Source organism: Lytechinus variegatus, chromosome 6 (assembly GCF_018143015.1).
Source record: "Lytechinus variegatus isolate NC3 chromosome 6, Lvar_3.0, whole genome shotgun sequence".
NCBI classification, from domain to species: Eukaryota; Metazoa; Echinodermata; class Echinoidea; order Temnopleuroida; family Toxopneustidae; genus Lytechinus; species Lytechinus variegatus.
In genome coordinates, this window is record NC_054745.1 from 10,123,727 (window position 1) to 10,142,258 (window position 18,532).

General features: G+C 36.8%; 1 long non-coding RNA gene across 1 annotated transcript; it reads right to left on the bottom strand.

Moving 5' to 3' along the window:
• Window positions 1–1,322: 1,322 nt before the first annotated feature.
• On the bottom strand, window positions 1,323–16,465 carry LOC121416983. Its single transcript, XR_005970284.1, has 3 exons — window positions 15,846–16,465; window positions 10,845–11,046; window positions 1,323–1,694 (listed from the first exon to the last, which is right to left on the bottom strand). It is a non-coding gene; the product is annotated as an uncharacterized LOC121416983 (long non-coding RNA).
• Window positions 16,466–18,532: the final 2,067 nt, after the last annotated feature.

Below are 18,532 nucleotides of genomic sequence, written 5' to 3' on the forward strand. Positions count from 1 at the left end.
CCAATTTCATTATATAAGACATACAAGTATTCTGAGAAATACCAACAGAAACAAGTGGAATGCCTCTGGCCTTCTCTCGCCTGCATTACGCGATTCGATATAGCAGTAGTACTGACTTTGAAAACAGCTAGTACATAATTATTCACAAAAGAATACTATGTCCATTGACCCAAGATGATTTTTGACCATGATCATATGACCTAAGACATGTGCAAAACAATTATTTATACTTGATTACCTTATGTCTATGTTTCATGAACTACATGTGTAGATCCATACACTTTCTAAGTTAAAATGCAAATTCAACAAATATACCCAACACAGCAAATTTCATTGACCCTAAATGACCTTTGATTTTGGTCATGTGTCCAGAAACAAGCACAAAATATTCAGGAATACATGGTTACTCTAATGTCCCATGAACTAGATCTATAAACTTTAAAGTTATGACAATTCCACCAATACCCCCCCCCCTCCACATTATCAAAGTTCATTGTCCCTACATGACCTTTGACCTAGATCATGTTATATGAAACTTGCACAAGATGTTCAGGGATACTTAATTGATCTTAGTCTAAGTTACATGAACTAGATCTCTAAAATGACAGTTATGACAATTCCTCAAGTACGCCAACATGGTCAAAGTTCGTTGACCAAAGTGACCTTTGACCTTGGTCAAGTGACCTGAAATTCAGGCAGGATCTTCAGTTATACACTATCACCCTTATGTCCAAGTTTCATGAACTAGGTCCATACACTCTAGAAGTTATGATATTTCAAATACTTAACCTTGGTTAAGATTTTGATATTGATTCCCCCAACATAGTCCAAGTTCATTGACCCTAAATGACCTTTGACCTTGGTCATGTGACCTGACACTCAGGCAGGATGTTCAGTAAGACTTGATTACCTTTACATGTATGTCCGAGTTTCATGTGCTAAGTCTATATATTTTCTACGTTATGATGATTTATGATTTCAAAACTCTAACTTTGGTAAAGATTTTAATGTTGACGACTCCGCCGTCATTGGAAAAGCGACGCCTATAGTCTCACTCTGCTATGCCGGCGAGGCAAAACCCCAGATTCTTCCTTATTGTCCAAATCCTTAAAAAAAATTATGGTAATTATGGCTCTTTCTATATTACCGTCATTCTTAATTCATCTTTTTTTTCTATATCAACAGCTCATTCTTAATTGTCACCTTGCTCTATCCTGTTCTATTCTTCAGTCAGCTTGCCATCATTCCTTCTTTTCACAAACTTTTTTATCTTCTGCCATTCTAAGTCAGAATGAATATACTGTAAGACATCATTCGCAACACATTCCTATTTAATGAATTCACTTTTGTTACATGCCCAGTGATAAACTATTTCAAATAATCAGAATGCACACAGTGTAAATTATTTGTTGTAAAGTTTTGCAAATTATGTTTGTCCAAACTTAACAGCAAGTACATGTGATCTACACTACAGGATTTCTGTGTGGTCTTCGGCCTCTTCTCCAAGTTTTTAATAACAGTCCATTATTGGTGTTAACTTCCACTTTACTCCTCTTGGACTTTCTGGTATTGAGTAGTAGTGGTCCTCGAGAAATGAAGGTGCTGAAGACTTTGGTACAGGTGTCTTTGCAGTATCTGGGAGGGTGTTTGCAAAATCGAAATTCTTTCCAGGAATTCCTTGGTTTGGGTCATTTCTGTACGAGACAAATTAGAAAAAAGAAACATTTAAGAAAAAAAGATATCAAACAAAAGGGAAGGTGGTTATTTTCAAGATGGCGTCCAAGATGGCCGTCACTCAGTATCCACCATAGAATCCCATTTAGTTCGATTTTCATGGTCTATGGGGTAAACAAAATTGTTGATACAGGCTAGAGTGAATCATACATGTAATCCTTCCAATGTGATTGGCAAATCCAAGATGGCGCCCAAAATGGCTACCATAGGTTAAAAATCCACAATTCATCTAATTTGCTTTTATTTGGTTCTTATTCAATGGTTTTAAGGGTGAAGTAGTACATTGGAACAAGTTACAAGGTCTGGTGTGTCCAAAAATCCAAGATGGTGTCCAAAATCCAAAGATGATCGATGGCTTCCCAAAATGGAGTTTAAAATGGCTGTTGAAAAATAAATTGGACATAGTTCTTTCATATCCACCTGGGACATAATGATTTTGGTTTCTAGACCAGGTTTCCAATGGTCAAATAAGACATTGGGATAAGTTACAAGGACAGTCGGTTCAAAATTCCAAGATGACTTCCAAAAATGGATTATAAATATTGCTGTTGCTACTTTAAAACAAGTGGAATGCCTCTAGCCGTCTCACCTGCATCACGCGATTCAACATAGCAGCAGTGCTGACTTTGAAAACTACTTAACTCGCACAAGAAGTTCAGTGATACTTGGTTACTCTTATTTCCACATTTTATGAACTAGACCAATACACTTACAGAGATAGGATGGTAATTCAACAAATACCCCAAGGTTGCCAAAATTCACTGACCTAACATGACCTTTGACCTTGATCATGTGACCTGAAACTTGCACAGGATATTCAGTGATACTTGATTACTCTTATGTCCAAGTTTCAAAAGTCAGATCAATAAACTTGCAAAGTTATGATGGTAATTCAACAGATACCCCCATTATGGCCAAAGTTCATTGACCTTTGACCTTGTTAATGTGACCTAAAATGCGCACAGGATGTTCAGTGATACTTGATTACTCTTATGTCCAAGTTTTATGAACTAGACCAACATACTTTCAAAGTTATGATGGTAATTCAACAAATACCCCTAATTCGGCCAAAGTTTATTGACCCTAAATGACATTTGACCTTGATCATGTAACCTGAAACTTGCACAGGATGTTGAGTGATACTTAATTACTATTATGTCCACGTTTCATGTATCAGATCCAAAAACTTTTAAAGTTTTGATTGTAATTCAACAGATGCCCCCAACTCGGCCAAAGTTCATTGACCTTAAATGACCTTTGACCTTGGTCATGTGACGTGAAACTCATGCAGGATGTTTGGCGATACTTGATTAACCTTATGTCCAAGTTTAATGATCTAGGTCCATATATTTCCTAAGTTATGATGACATTTCAAAAACTTAACCTCAGGTTAAGATTTTGATGTTGATTCCTCCACATGGTCTAAGTTCATTGACCCTAAATGACCTTTGACCTTGGTCATGTGACATGAAATTCTAATAGGATGTTCAGTAATACTTGATCAACCTTATGGCCAAGTTTCATGAACTAGGTCTATATACTTTCTAAGTTATGATGCCATTTCAAAAACTTAACCTCAGGTTAAGATTTGATATAGATGCCGCCGCCGCCGTCGGAAAAGCGGCGCCTACAGTCTCACTCTGCTATGCAGGTGAGACAAAAACGACAGTTTGCTCAATATCTAGAAATATGATTTTTCTGTGTCTATAACATGGTTAGATGGGTCAAATAATACATTGGGACAAGATACAAGGAAAGTCAGTGGTCTGTAATGTGCAAAAATCTGAGATGGATTCCAAAAATTAATTCTGAAACTGCTACTATTACTGAAAGCAGACATAGCTCATTTCATTTTGCCCTGGGAGTTGTGACTGTGATGTCTAAACCACTGGTTTCAATGGTCAAATAAAGTAATAGGATAAGTTACAAGGACAGTCAGTGGTCTGGTATGTCCAAAAATAGAAGATGGCTTCCAAAAACCGATCCTACAAAAAAGGCTGCTGATATTTAAAGCGGACATAGCTCATTTCATTTTGGCCTGGGATATGTGATTTTGTCTAAACCACTGGTTTCAAGGGTCAATTAATACATTAGGGCAAGTTACAAGTACATTTTGTGGCCTGGGTTGTCAAAAAATCTAAATTGGCTTAAAAAAATTATTCTAAATTGACTGTTGTTACTTAAAGCAGACATTCATATCGGCCTGGGAGATGCGATTTTAGTGTCTGATTTCAAGGTTCAAAATAATACATTAGGACAAGTTATAAGAACATAATCTGGTCTGGTATGACCAAAAATCCAATATGGCTTCTAAAAATTGATTCTAAAGTGGCTGCTGATACTTAAATGTGACATAGCTCATTTTATATCCACCGGTGATGTATGATTTTGGTGTCTAAACTATGGTTTCAAGGGTCAAATTATATAGGACAAGTTACAATGACACTCATTGGTCTAGTATGTTCAAAATTCCAAGATGGCTTCTAAAAATGGAGTGCAAAATGTCTGATGTTACCTTTTTTTAAAAGAAAAGGACATAGTTTGTTCAATATCTGTCTGGGGAATATGAGTTTGGTGTCTAAACTATGGTTTAAAGGGTCAAGTAATACACCAGGGTTAGTTACAAGACCAGTCAGTTGTCTGTATGTTAAAATCCAAGACGACTTTAAAAAAAAAAGTGGTGTAAATTGACTGTTTTTACTTAAAAGTATAAATAGTTTATTAGAATTACACCTCGGAGGTATGATTTTGCCGTCTACACTAGAATTTTAAGGGTCAATTCGTGCATTGCGTTAAGATGAAAGGACAGTAAGGTGTCAGGTATGTCCAAAAAAAGAAGATGGCTTTTAAATAGGGGTATTAAATGACTGTTGTTACTTAAAAATGAATAAAGAACATTACAAATACACCTTGAGTGTATTATATTCGTGTCTACGCTAGGGTTTTAAGGGTTGAAAATACTTTGGGACTGGTTACCATGAATGCAGTTATCTACATGTACTTTCCTTCTAAAAGTTGGCTTCAAAAATGGGTTCTAGATGAAAAAATTAAAATCCATAATTTATTGTTCAAAATAGACATGAAATGAAATACTCAGAAAATTTGCTTTGCCCAATTGATCATGGGCCCGGCAGCCACTATCCCTTTAATCGTTGAACGCCAAACAGGGTAGCTTGAACCCCCGACCTCCCAGTTGTGAAATAGGCGCTCTACTAACTGAGCCAACACACTGGTGTTGATGCTCATCAGGGCCGTCACCAGCTTTTTTCTAGGGGGGGGTGCTTTTTATGAAAAAAAACAAAAACACAAAAACAACGTATTAACTCAATTTCATGCAGTTATATAGCCCGCCGGCCCGAATGGATATAGAAAGTACATACTGGTCAACATGCCTATTGTTCCTCAATGCAGTTTCGGTGTCTGTGTGTCTTTTTCTTTTTTTGGGGGGGGGGGGTTCTGAAGGGGGGTGCGTTCGCACCCTCCGCACCCCCCCCCTGGCGACGGCCCTGCTCATAGTTCATACAATATCCACCTGTGAGAAATAATCTTGGTGCCTGCACTTATATGCATGGGGATAAGTTGTTTCATGAGTTGGTAAACATACCCATTTTGATGAAAGCTTAGAATCCACCATGAGTTTTGAAACAAATGGAATGCCTTTGGCGGTCTCAACTGCATCACGCGATTCTATATAGAAGCAGTGCCGACTTTGAAAACTACTATAACTCGCACAAGATGTTCAGTGATACTTGGTCACTATTATTTCCACGTTTTATGAACTAGACCAATACACTTAGAGATAGGATGGTAATTCAACAAATACCCCCAACGTGTCCAAAGTTCATTGACCTCACATGACCTTTGACCTTGAACATGTGACCTGAAACTTGCACAGGATATTCAGTGATATACTGGATTACTCTTATGTCCAAGTTTCAAAAGTCAGATCCATAAACTTTCAAAGTTATGATGGTAATTCAACAGATACCCCCATTATGGCCAAGGTTCATTGACCTTTGACCTTGGTCATGTGACCTAAAATGCGCACAGGATGTTCAGTGATACTTGATTACTCTTATGTCCAAGTTTTATGAACTAGACAAACATACTTTCAAAGTTATGATGGTAATTCAACAAATACCCCCAATTTGGCCAAAGTTCAATGATCCTAAATGACCTTTGACCTTGATCATGTGACCTGAAACTTGCACAGGATGTTCAGTGATACTTGATCACTATTATGTCCACTTTTCATGTATCAGATCCAAAAACTTTTAAAGTTTTGATTGTAATTCAACAGATGCCCCCAAATCGGCCAAAGTTCATTGACCCTAAATGACCTTTGACCTTGGTCATGTGACGTGAAACTCGTGCAGGATGTTTGGTGATACTTGATTAACCTTATGTCCAAGTTTAATGAACTAGGTCCATATATTTTCTAAGTTATGATGTCATTTCAAAAATTTAACCTTAGGTTAAGATTTGATGTTGACGCCGTCGCCGCTGCCGTCGGAATAGCGGCGCCTTTAGTCTCACTCTGTTATGCAGGTGAGACAAAAATGAAATATTTACCATCCTTGTTACTTGTCCAAATATATTATTTGACCCTTTATACCAAATTTAGACACCAACATTATTTCTTATAGATAGATTATGTACAACTCTGACCATTGAGAGATATGAGTCGTTTTAGATGTCTTTTTTGAAAACCATCTTAGATTTTTTATGCAAACTGGACAACTGCATATCAATGTGACCAGTCTAAACGCATAATTTTAAACATGAAACTTTAGTGTGGACACCGAAATCATATCTCCTTGGTGGATTTAAATAAACTATGTCCTTTTTTTAAAGTAACAGTAGTCATTTTAGACTCTGATTTTTGGAAGTCATCTCAGATTTTCGACATACTGGATGACCACAGACTGTCCTTGTACCTAATTTTCTGACTTTTAATACCATGGTAAAGACATAAAACCTTGGAGGATATTACATGACCTATGTCCATTTGTAAATGCCAGCGGCTAATATTATCTTTAAGGCCACCATGGAGTTAAAGACATAATTGTCCATCCATCATCCTTGTAACATATTCTTATGTATTGTTTATGTTTAACCCTATCTAGGCCGGGGTATTTTGGGAGTTCATATGGCCGGGGGGGCCATGATCTCGGCCGTGGACCGTGCGATCGCGCCGAAAATTGGCACGCGGGGTTGCCTGGGACATAATCCCGGGGGGGGGGGGCACTTACATTGACGAGTGGATACCATGCACGACCAAAAAAAACACGTAAAAAGGATGTCTTTTTCACGATAGGGCACGTTACGTACGTAACGTGATAAGGGTGTCAAAAACACAAAAATAATGAAAAAAGGGTATCTATTTCGCTAGGAAATTTACGTGTTTAGGGTCGAATTTGCGGGGATGATAAAACAAAATTAATTTGTTTTATAAAGGATATCCTTTTTGCTCCAACACTTCGTGTTTAGAGTCCGATTTGCGCGAGGTGTAGAAGTAAAGCCGAAGACCGAAGGACCTGTAACAATAAGACATTCCTGTACTTGTTTAGGGGTTCATTTCAGGGAATATTTGCCAAGAGTATCGTTTTGTTTCCAATACTTGTTAAGAGTAGGGTTTCACACGCCAATACTTGTTAAGGGGTGCATTTTCAGAATATGGAAATTACATGTTTAGGGTGCTTTTCGAGACCCCATGGTCGTGCATGGTATCCTCTCGTGAATGGAAGTGGCCCCCTCAGTGACATAATCTACTAGATTGTCTAGTAATTTATTTCATCCGAATCGCTATTAAGCGATAATGCTAATTTATGCGTAATTAGTATGCGAAATCATACTTTTTCCTCTAACTCCTTAAATAAAGCTCCAAATTTACTAATTTTTGGTATAGAAACTCTTTGTGGTGTTCTTAGCAAGTGTACATGGAAACAAGTGGAATGCCTCTGGCCGTCTCACCTGCATCACGCGGTTCAATATAGCAGCAGTGCTGACTTTGAATACTACTCTAACTCGCACAAGATGTTCAGTGATACATGGTTACTCTTATGTCCACTTTTTATGAACTAGACCAATAAACTTACAGAGATATGATGGTTATTCAACAAAAAACCCCAACATGGCCAAAGTTGAGTGACCTTACATGACCTTTGACCTTGATCATGTGACCTGAAACTCGAACAGGATGTTCAGTGATACTTGATTACTCTAATGTCCAAGTTTAATGAACTAGACCAATAAACTTTTAAAGTTATGATGGTAATTCAACAGATACCCCCGATTCGGCCAAAGTTCATTGACCCTAAATGACCTTTGACCTTAATCATGAGACCTGAAACTTGCTCAAAACTTTCAGTGATGCTTGATTACTATTATGTCTAAGTTTCATGAATCAGATCCATAAACTTTCAAAGTTATGATGGGAATTCAACAGATATCCCCAATTCGGCCAAAGTTCATTGACCCTAAATGACCTTTGACCTTGGTCATGTGACGTGAAACTCATGCAGGATGTTCAGTGATACTTGATTAACCTTATGTCCAAGTGTCATGAACTAGGTATATATATTTTCTAAGTTATGATGACATTTCAAAAACTTAACCTCAGGTTAAGATTTCGATGTTGAATCCTCCAACATGGTCTAAGTTCATTGACCCTAAATGACCTTTGACCTTGGTCATGTGACATGAAACTCTAATAGGATGTTCAGTAATACTTGATCAACCTTATGGCCAAGTTTCATGAACTAGGTCCATATACTTTCTAAGTTATGACGTCATTTCAAAAACTTAACCTCAGGTTAAGATTTGATGTTGACGCCGCCGCCGCCGTCGGAAAAGCGGCGCCTATAGTCTCACTTTGCTTCGCAGGTGAGACAAAAATTGCGATATCAAATAATTTTCTTATGTATTTTATTGTTTTTTGCAATTTCTTATGTATTTTTCTTTTTGACCTTTCGTTTTTCATTGTTTTTTCAATGAAATTTATTGGGGACTCTTCTGTGATCATAAAAAGCAGAAAATAAATACATTTAGACCAGCAAAACTAAAAATAATCATACATTTATGAATTTTGCTTGAAAACACAATTTGCATTGACTTTGTACACGAAATCACGTTTTTGAGCAATTTTTGGTCCGACATGCACTTACAAAATGTTACGTAATTTCGGAACCACGTACCCGGGTGACTTAAAGTTGGTCTCAAAAGTTGCGCAAGACTTGAAAGTAAAAAGTCAGCGAGCGGCACGGTCAAAAAATTTTGCACAGCGAAAATATTGCGCGATTTGTTGAGGGGGAGGGGCCTCCGAGACCCCCCCCCCCCGCCTAGACAGGGATAACCCATTTAACAATGGTATAGGCACAAAAATCATATTCCGGATATTGAACAAACTATGACATTGGGTTTTTTTTAAGTAGCAACAGCATTTCTTACTCCTTGGATTTTTGAACATACCTGACCACTGAGTGTTGTCCCAATGTATTATTTGACCATTGAAACCATGATCTAGACAACAAAATCATATTCGCGCCTAATACTAATTTGTTATTATTATTAGCTCACAAGCTTCAGATGAAAATTTTACAATTTTTAGAACTTTTTAAACTCAAACACAATTGAATAGGTTTACAGGATTTTATTAGTCATGATTTTAATGCATGTATTTCACATTGTAACAACTAAAGGGAAACTGTTTTTTATGCCAACATTTTACTCATTTTTATTAAGATTTCTTATGTGGTGGAAGATGTGTTATTTTACAAACTGCGTCATTCTCCAAATTTTAAGTAAGCGTTCTCAGAATTGAGCAGGACGGTTTCTTGGGACGGGCGACCACTCACCCCCCCCCCTTGGTTCTTCTTTTTTTTTTATCTGTATGCTTAATGAGTGCAAGGTGTCAGGGGTGACTGCTGGGTTGGTGGGTGCAGTTGTTTGATTTAACGTGCTTATGGTTGTTTGGATGAATGAGGAGTGTGCTATGAATGTAAATGTAAATGTAAATTTTTTTTTTTTTTTTTTTTGTAAGAGATTGTTTGTCGGCCCTATTAATGTAGTGAGGTTAGCTGACCCTAAGTTCCGCCTGAGCGATGGATTTGAATAACCAATTCCATTGCCCAGGTTGAATGGTGTTGTAGAGGATTGGCATTCCCTGGCTGGAGCTGTGCATTGAACTTGACTGCTCGCTCGTCCCCAGACACACTCCTGTCTTTAGTTCTTTTGTTACTTGCTTAAATCTACGTTTTTATTGTTTGAATTTGAGTGGCGATGTTTGTCAATAAGCATTCTTCCACCACCACCATCTTTCAGTCTTCTATTTGTTCTTTTGTTAAGTTGCATTATATTTTCTTAATCATTTCAAGTTTTGATGTTTTTAAATCAGCTATTTATACATGTATATACCTGTAAATTGTACACAATACAGCCTTTTGGCTGCAACGTGCAATGATTTCGAATAAAATCTTTTCAATTCAATTCATCTCACATGTAGATATGATATCAGCTATGTCCATTTTAATCATACAGCCATTTTAAACTCAATTTTTGGAAGATATCTTGGATTTTTGGACACACAAGACCACTGACTGTCCTTGTAACTTGTCCCGATGTACTACTTCAATACTTAAACCATTGCACAGAATTGAATTTAGAATTAAAGCCACTGAAGTAATAGATGAATTAGATTTTTTAGCCTACGGCAGCCATTTTGGGCGCCATCTTGGATTTCCTGGTACCTTGGAGTGCTAATATTCACTCTAACTTCTATCAATAAATTTGTTTACCCACTGGACCATGGAATATGAACATAAATAGGATTCTAGAGTGGATAATGAGAGAACTATATCCATTTTCAGTGAATGGCGGCCACCTTGGACACCCTCTTGAAAATAAGTACTTTCCCAGATGTAGATTTTGGTAGATTTTTAGTACTTTATTCCTGAGGTCAAATACTGCCAGAAACAGTTGAAAAATCATTTGTTGCAATTTGTTCCAAGTCAAACCATATATTGACCCGTTTACAAATCAAAGGGAGATAATATGGAGTACCGGGTATATTTCTTTATAACACATATATGATATGGATCTACTGTACCTACTTAAGACGAGGCGGGAAATCAAATATGGTTGGGGCAGCATCCTGTCTAAGACGAATCGTTTGCCCAGTCCAGTCAAAGCAAGCATCTTCAAAATAATCAGACAAGAGTACAGAGCTCTTGGAGGAATTCAATGAAGCTTGCTTCATATTGACCATCCATACTATGTTACAGTACCGGTACAGTCCAAAAGCTGAATGGAAATCTGCAGAAAATGTAAACACATGTCATAAAATCAATTACTCATGAGAAAACTCTAGGCCTACTCAGCAGTGGCCCATTTCTCAACAACTGGACAAGTTAGTCATATATCTTTATCTACCAAACACAGAGATAGTTCCAATCTTACCCAGAAGGATTAACTTGAATCCATTGATATCATTATATCAATACTATCAGTAGAAGGTACATAAGCCTAAGTCACATAATAGCATATAATTTTCAAAAAGTAAACTTATGATAAAACTTACAATTATTGTGATGAATCTGGAAATACATCCAATCAAAATAATAGCAGAGGCAAAATAGAAGGGGGTGAATATAAAAATAGTATTTCTATTTGAAAAAAAATCAATTCATTTGATCACCTCCTAGTGTTTTATCATGTTGACCTGAGCATCCATGATTACAACTCATGCAGAAATTGTAACAAGCAGAACCAAACAGAATCAGTTTGCCACACTCAAATTAATTTGCATTGTTTATTTGTTACATGGGTCAGTCCATGTCATATCAACCAATGCTTGTCACCCAACCCACTTCGATTTTCTTTAAACTCGCACAAAATGTTGCCCCAAGTGTCTGACGGAAAAATCTGAAATATTTTGCCCCAAGGTCAAATGGTTGCTAAGATACGGCCTCCCATAGCAACCAATGCGCGCACAACAAAATTATTTTAAATAAAATTGCCTATTTTTGATTGACTACTGCAGCAAAGTTTGATTGATAGCAGTCTTTATTTTCAGTAAATTGGAAGAACTTTTTGGTCTAAACATGCAGAGTATACTGTAGCGCGGACCTGTCAACCGGATTTTGCACACGAGGTCACCGAAAATGGCGTTAAGCATCCGTGTCAATGATTTCAGAAGCATGTTTGGAGGCTCATAAATCCAAAACTAAATTAGCTTAGAACCAAATATTGTGCACATTAATGTACTTTCAGATACTCAACAGATTTACAAAAAATTGACCAAAGAGTATGTGTCGTTTTCCTGTAGGGCGCCGTCAAAGTTGGATATTTTCAAAAGATGCCAAGTTCAAGGTCACGGATCGCCTCCCGTCCCATCGAGGAGGGGGACCAATTTCTGTGTTTTGATAGACATTTACCCATATTTTCAAGTGTTACTTGAGAAATTTTGCTAACGGAATGTTTAGGGGCTGATTTGCGCATTTCAAAATGGTCGTAAACACCCTAAAATTGATGTTAATGACAATATATGCTTTTCAACAATTTTCAAATTGTGATAACTCAAAGATGAAGTGCCCAAAGACATTGATATCTTCTGTGACGATAGTATGTAATTAGTATTAAAAGAATATATCTTCAGAAATAGTTTTTATTGTTCGCAAGGACCTTGAAAACGCACCTAAAATTCAATAAAAACAGTAAATTTGCTAATTTTCCAGAATCATAATGGCATTCAAATGGTGTTTACATTGACTTTCAAATGGGTGTCATTTCAATACAAAGGGTGAGCTTAAGCCAAAACTTGAAAGACATGTTCAACTTTTGGTCTACTTTGGGCAACATAAAATATTTGAACTCAAAACCATATCATTTGACCTTGAAATTATTCCAAATATAGCTATTTGTTGCTTCATAAGTACATGTAGCACATCCAAATCGCGCGTGTACTTTGTACTTTGCAACACATTTCAAAATGGATTTTCTCATAGAGAGAATACCTGATCAGGCTGATATTTGCAGTATAAGTAGTCTGTAATGGGTTCTTGGAGGATCTACAGATTAAGTATCTATTCTCTCATGACAATGACCTTGAAAATACAGCTGAAAATAATCAATAAATCATACAATTTTCATAAATAATCAAGTGTTTTTTATCAACTTTTCATTGTGTGTTATTCCATCTTGGATTGTGAGTTCATGCTGATAATTGCAAATCCTGTTCCACTTTTGGTCTACTTTCAGCTACATAAAATATTTGAACTCAAGACCATATCATTTGACCTTGAAATTATTCTAAATATAGCTATATGTTGCTTTATAAGTAGCATATTCAAATCGTGCGTGTACATTGTACTTTGCAACCTATTTCAAAATGGATTTTCTCATAGAGAGAATACATGATCAGGCTGATATTTGCAGTATTAGTAGTCTGTAATTAGTGCTTGGAAAATCTACAGTTTAGGTAACTATTCTATCAAGACATGAGTGGGTTAAAAACACTTGATTACTAATGAAAATAGTATGATTTATTGATTTTCACGATTATCAGCTGTATTTTCAAGGTCATTGTCATGAGAGAATAGGTACTTAATCTGTAGGTCCTCCAAGAACTCATTACCAACTACTTATACTGCAAATATCAGCCTGATCAGGTATTCTCTCTATGAGAAAATCCATTTTGAAATGTGTTGCAAAGTACAATGAACACGCGCGATTTGAATATGCTACTTATGAGCAACAAATGGCTATATTTGGAATAATTTCAAGGTCAAATGATATGGTTTTGAGATCAAATATTTTATGTTGCTCAAAGTAGACCAAAAGTTGAACATGTCTTTCAAGTTTTGGCTTAAGCTCACCCTTTGTATTGAAATGACACCTATTTGAAAGTCAATGTAAACACCATTTGAATGCCATTATGATTCTGGAAAATTAGCATATTTACTGTTTTTATTGAATTTTAGGTGTGTTTTCAAGGTCATTGCCAACAATAAAAACTATTTCTGTAGATATATTCTTTTAATACTAATCACAGACTACCACCACAGAATATATCAATGTCTTTGGGCTCTTCATCTTTGAGTTATCACAATTTGAAAAGTGTTGAAAAGCATGTATGTGTCATCAATATCAATTTTAGGGTGTTTACGACCATTTTGGAATGCGCAAATCAGCCCCTAAACATTCCGGTAGCAAAATTTCTCAAGTAACACTTGAAAATATGGGTAAATGTCTACCAAAACACAGAAATTGGTCCCCCTCCTCGATGGGACGGGAGGTGATCCGTGACCTTGAACTTGGCATCTTTTGATAAAAATCCAACTTTGAGGGCGCCCTACAGGAAAATGACACGTACTCTTGGGTCAATTTTTTGTAATTCTGTCGAGTATCTGAAAGTACATTAATGTGCATAATATTTGGTTCTAAGCTAATTCAGTTTTGGATTTATGAGCCTCCAAACATGCTTCTGAAATCATTGACACGGATGCTTAACGCCATTTTCGGAGACCTCGTGTGCGAAATCCGGTTGACAGGTCCGCGCTACAGTATACTCTGCATGTTTAGACCAAAAAGTTCTTCCAATTTACTGAAAATGAAGACTGTAATCAATCAAACTTTGCTGCAGTAGTCAATCAAAAATAGGCAATTTTATTTAAAATAATTTTGTTGTGCGCGCATTGGTTGCTATGGGAGGCCGTATCTTAGCAACCGACCTTCTGGCAAAATATTTCAGATTTTTCCGTCAGACACTTGGGGCAACATTTGGTGCGAGTTTAAAGAAAATCGAAGAGGGTCGGGTGACAAATTGTCTGAAAATTGGTTGATTTGACGTGGATTGACCCACATACCTATCCCACTTATTATTACAAAAAATGCTTAGAATGACCATTTTTCGGGTCGGAATCTCAACAATTTTTAGCTCGCGCTTTGCGTTCTCACTATTGAAATATGTACTGTCCTCTAGGGTAAACAGTCCTTAACAGGTCCCTTTTCGATAATGCTCGAACACTTACTTAAAACAATTCTGCTCATGCTTGGCATTTTTAGTAATTATCTAGTTACATATGCATCTTGTTCAGGATCACAAACAGTACCCAGAATGTTGAATTTTCAGGACAAAATACATGAAATTCAAAAAAAGAAAGAAAAAAATATTGGCTCGCACTTTATATAGGGCCTATGAGATTATTTCATATTGATGTTATTTTATAAGAATAATGCTAAGAAGTGACTGATCAGGGAAAATACAGATAATTTTGGGCCCCTTCCCGGGCCATCATCCCCTATTGGCGAAAGTCGGATCCACCCTTGTGACACACACACACAGAAGAAATGGTGCCCCCTGGCCCTGCCACTGAAAAAGCAAGGATCCCCAGTGCCCCCCCCCCCCGGAAAAATATCCTAGCTACGCCACTAGACTGATTTCTTCATCCCAAACCATTACAAGATTATTTCTATCCAGGATGTAAATCAATTCTAGAGAGGCATCATTCTGGGAGTCTTACCTCTGGCCGGGCAGCGAATATTTTTTCTGCATATGGAAACGCTATGGAATATGAATAATTCATACGTTGATTTAAAAAAAATGAAGTGCGCAGGCGCATGGACTTGGCAATAGTTCTCTAGCTTTATCAATTTGTACATGAACAAATGGACGAGCACACTCTTGTACATAAATTAATGGACTCCATCGCATCCTCCCCGCTTTCTCAAAGTTTTGATTTCTCTCCCTTCCTCTCTCTAATAGCTGGCTTGGTCACATTTGTCCTACGGCCGGCGTACGGCAGTACGGTGAGTCGAAATCAGTTTCTTTAATTAGGTGATCTGTCAATCGACAATAATAATGCCGTTTTTACATTATATATTAAGATCTAGGCCGGAATATCTTCAGCCTGTATAATTCATTACCATTTCAGATGTGCAGAAAAGACAAATCACCCTCCCCGGCCCCATGCTGTACTGACAACAGTACATAAACTTGAATACACGGGACTAGCATTGTTTTTGCAAATGCAAGTTTGGTAACGATTAACGAATTCGCGAATTTCCCTTTTTTAACGTAATTTTTGAGTCGAAAACTTTTAAGCTGAACTTACGAAATCAATGTCCATCCACATCCTAGCGATTAGAGCAGTTGTATGCAGCTCATGTAGGCATGAATAACGTGAAATCTAAGCTAAGACAAGTTCACCAACTCGTCAACAGCTACGTGACCGGCCCGACCGGAGCTTTAGTACAGCTAGCTAGCTAGCTGCAGGCGCTGGCAATCAGCGACCCATAGCAGACAGAGGAGACAAAATTTTTTTGTGTTTTGACACAAAATCATTTCGTCGACGGAATGATTTCGCAACGGAACGAAATGAATAGACAGAGACAAAATTTTTTTGTGTTTTGACACAAAATCATTTCGTCGACAGGATATCGCATCTGAACGAAATGAATAGACAGAGGAGACGAAATTTTTTTGTGTTTTGGCACAAAATCATTTTGTCCACGGAATAGATATCGCATCGGAACGAAATGAATAGACAGGGGAGACGAAAATTTTTTTTGTGTTTTGACACAAAATCATTTCGTCGACAGAATAAATTTTGCATCGGGACGAAATGAATTTTGTGGACGAAATTGATTAAGGGTGACACAGAATAAATTTCGTATACGAAATCACACTGCATCATGACGAAATGATTTTCGTTTGAGTGAAAAAACAAAGTGTGCATACAAAATTTTCCATTGGACACTTAGGGCGCCATTTCGTTAGATCAAAATTCATTTTGTACATACGAAATAAATTTTGTGGACGCAATTACATTTCGTCTCAACGAAAATTGATTTCGTCGGACGAAATTAATTTTATGTGACAAAAAATAAATTTCGTATACGAAATAAAACAGCGTCATGACAAAATGATTTTCATATGAACAAAAACAAATTTTGTGTACGGAATGGCGTGAATTGGACGGAATTAAACATCGGACATTTGGTGCGCCATTTCGTTTGATCAAAATTCATTTCGTATGGCACGCCAAATAAAGTTTGTGGACGTAATTACATTTTGTCTAGACAAAATTTATTTCGTGCATTTCGTCGAGACGAAATTAATTTTATGTGACAAAAAATAAATTTCGTATACAAAATAAAACAGCGTCATGACGAAATGATTTTCGTCTGAATAAAAACATATTTTGTGTACGAAATGACTTGATTTGGACGAAATATACTGGCGGACACTTGGCGCCCCATACGAATCGGTATATAAAACCGCAGTTTGCAGTCCGAAGTGAGGTCGAGAATCAAACGGGACATTTTCGTAATGACTTTGTAATTTGTGCTAGTCTTAATTCGTCCGAATCTGCATTTTATCATCATGCATTAAGAAGAAAAAAAGATACATGAGTCGGTTAGATTTAAGAGAGAAGTTGTATACATCATGCTCAATAAACATATCAATTTGTACATGGTCCAGACAATTTTTGTCATTTTTTTCTTTCGTATGAATTTAGAATAGGCTTACTTGTAACACAAATTAAATTAAAAAAAATATATATATAAGTACAGTACACTGCAACAATGAAGGAATTTCCAAGAACACCATGCATATCAACCACTCCCAAATGTCCTAACTTGTGATTTTAGTGGGGTTAATGTTGAAAGATCCTCATCCACAAGAACATTTGTGTCAATCATCCCTCCAACCAAGATACCGACCGACACCCATGCTTGAGTGTTACCTTTTGGGAGCCTGCATATTTCACCAACAACCATTTGTTCCTTGGCTTGTCAGGCATTTTAATTTGAATAAAAATACATTCAATAGCATCAGGCATTTTATTTAGCTCTGTTAGTCTCTGACTTTTAAATTATTAGATACGTAAAATCCGACCCCTTGCCGCTCTTTTATGTTCTCTGTTTGATAACAGAAGGTAAACCATCAAATAGAAATAAGAGTGTACTGAAAATCATTTAATTAAGCCTCATAGATAAACCAACAACATACACTGTAAAACTGTTGTGTTAAAGCTGACACCAATTGGTGTTAATATAGGACCACACCCTGAGGTGTTAAAATAACACCCTAGAGATTGAACATAACACCAAAGAGTGAAATGTAACAATCATAGGTGTTGTAGTAACACCTATAGGTGTAAAACTAACACCACCAATTTATTAAACACCGGTGTAAAATAACTGGTGTGGTCCTCTATACAGGTTAACACCACAGTTTTTGCTGTGTAGTAACCATAATTTAGTTGATGAATAAAAGAATGGAAGTGATCCACATTCTTATCGAGACTTCTCACATTCCGGTGCACAAGTTATACCGATAACAGGGGCCGCGGAACTGTGTACAAAAACGCAAAAATGACCATACGATTGTGATTTTTGTATGGTCACCCCCCCCCACTTTGAAAACCGCTCCGCGGCCCCTGGATATCGTTGTCAACTTAAAGGACAAGTCCACCCCCAACAAAAACTTGATTTGAATAAAAGGAGAAAAATTCAACAAGCATAACACTGAAAATTTCATCAAAATCGGATGTAAAATAAGAAAGTTATGACATTTTAAAGTTTCGCTTATTTTCAACAAAATAGTTATATGAACGAGCCAGTAACACCCAAATGAGAGAGTTGATGACATCACTCACTCACTATTTCTTTTGTATTTTATTATATAAAATATGAAATATTTTTATTTTCTCATCATTGTCATGTGAAATGAAGTTTTATTCCTCCCTGAACCCGTGGAATTCCATTATTTTAACATTTTGTGCTTCAGGCAATG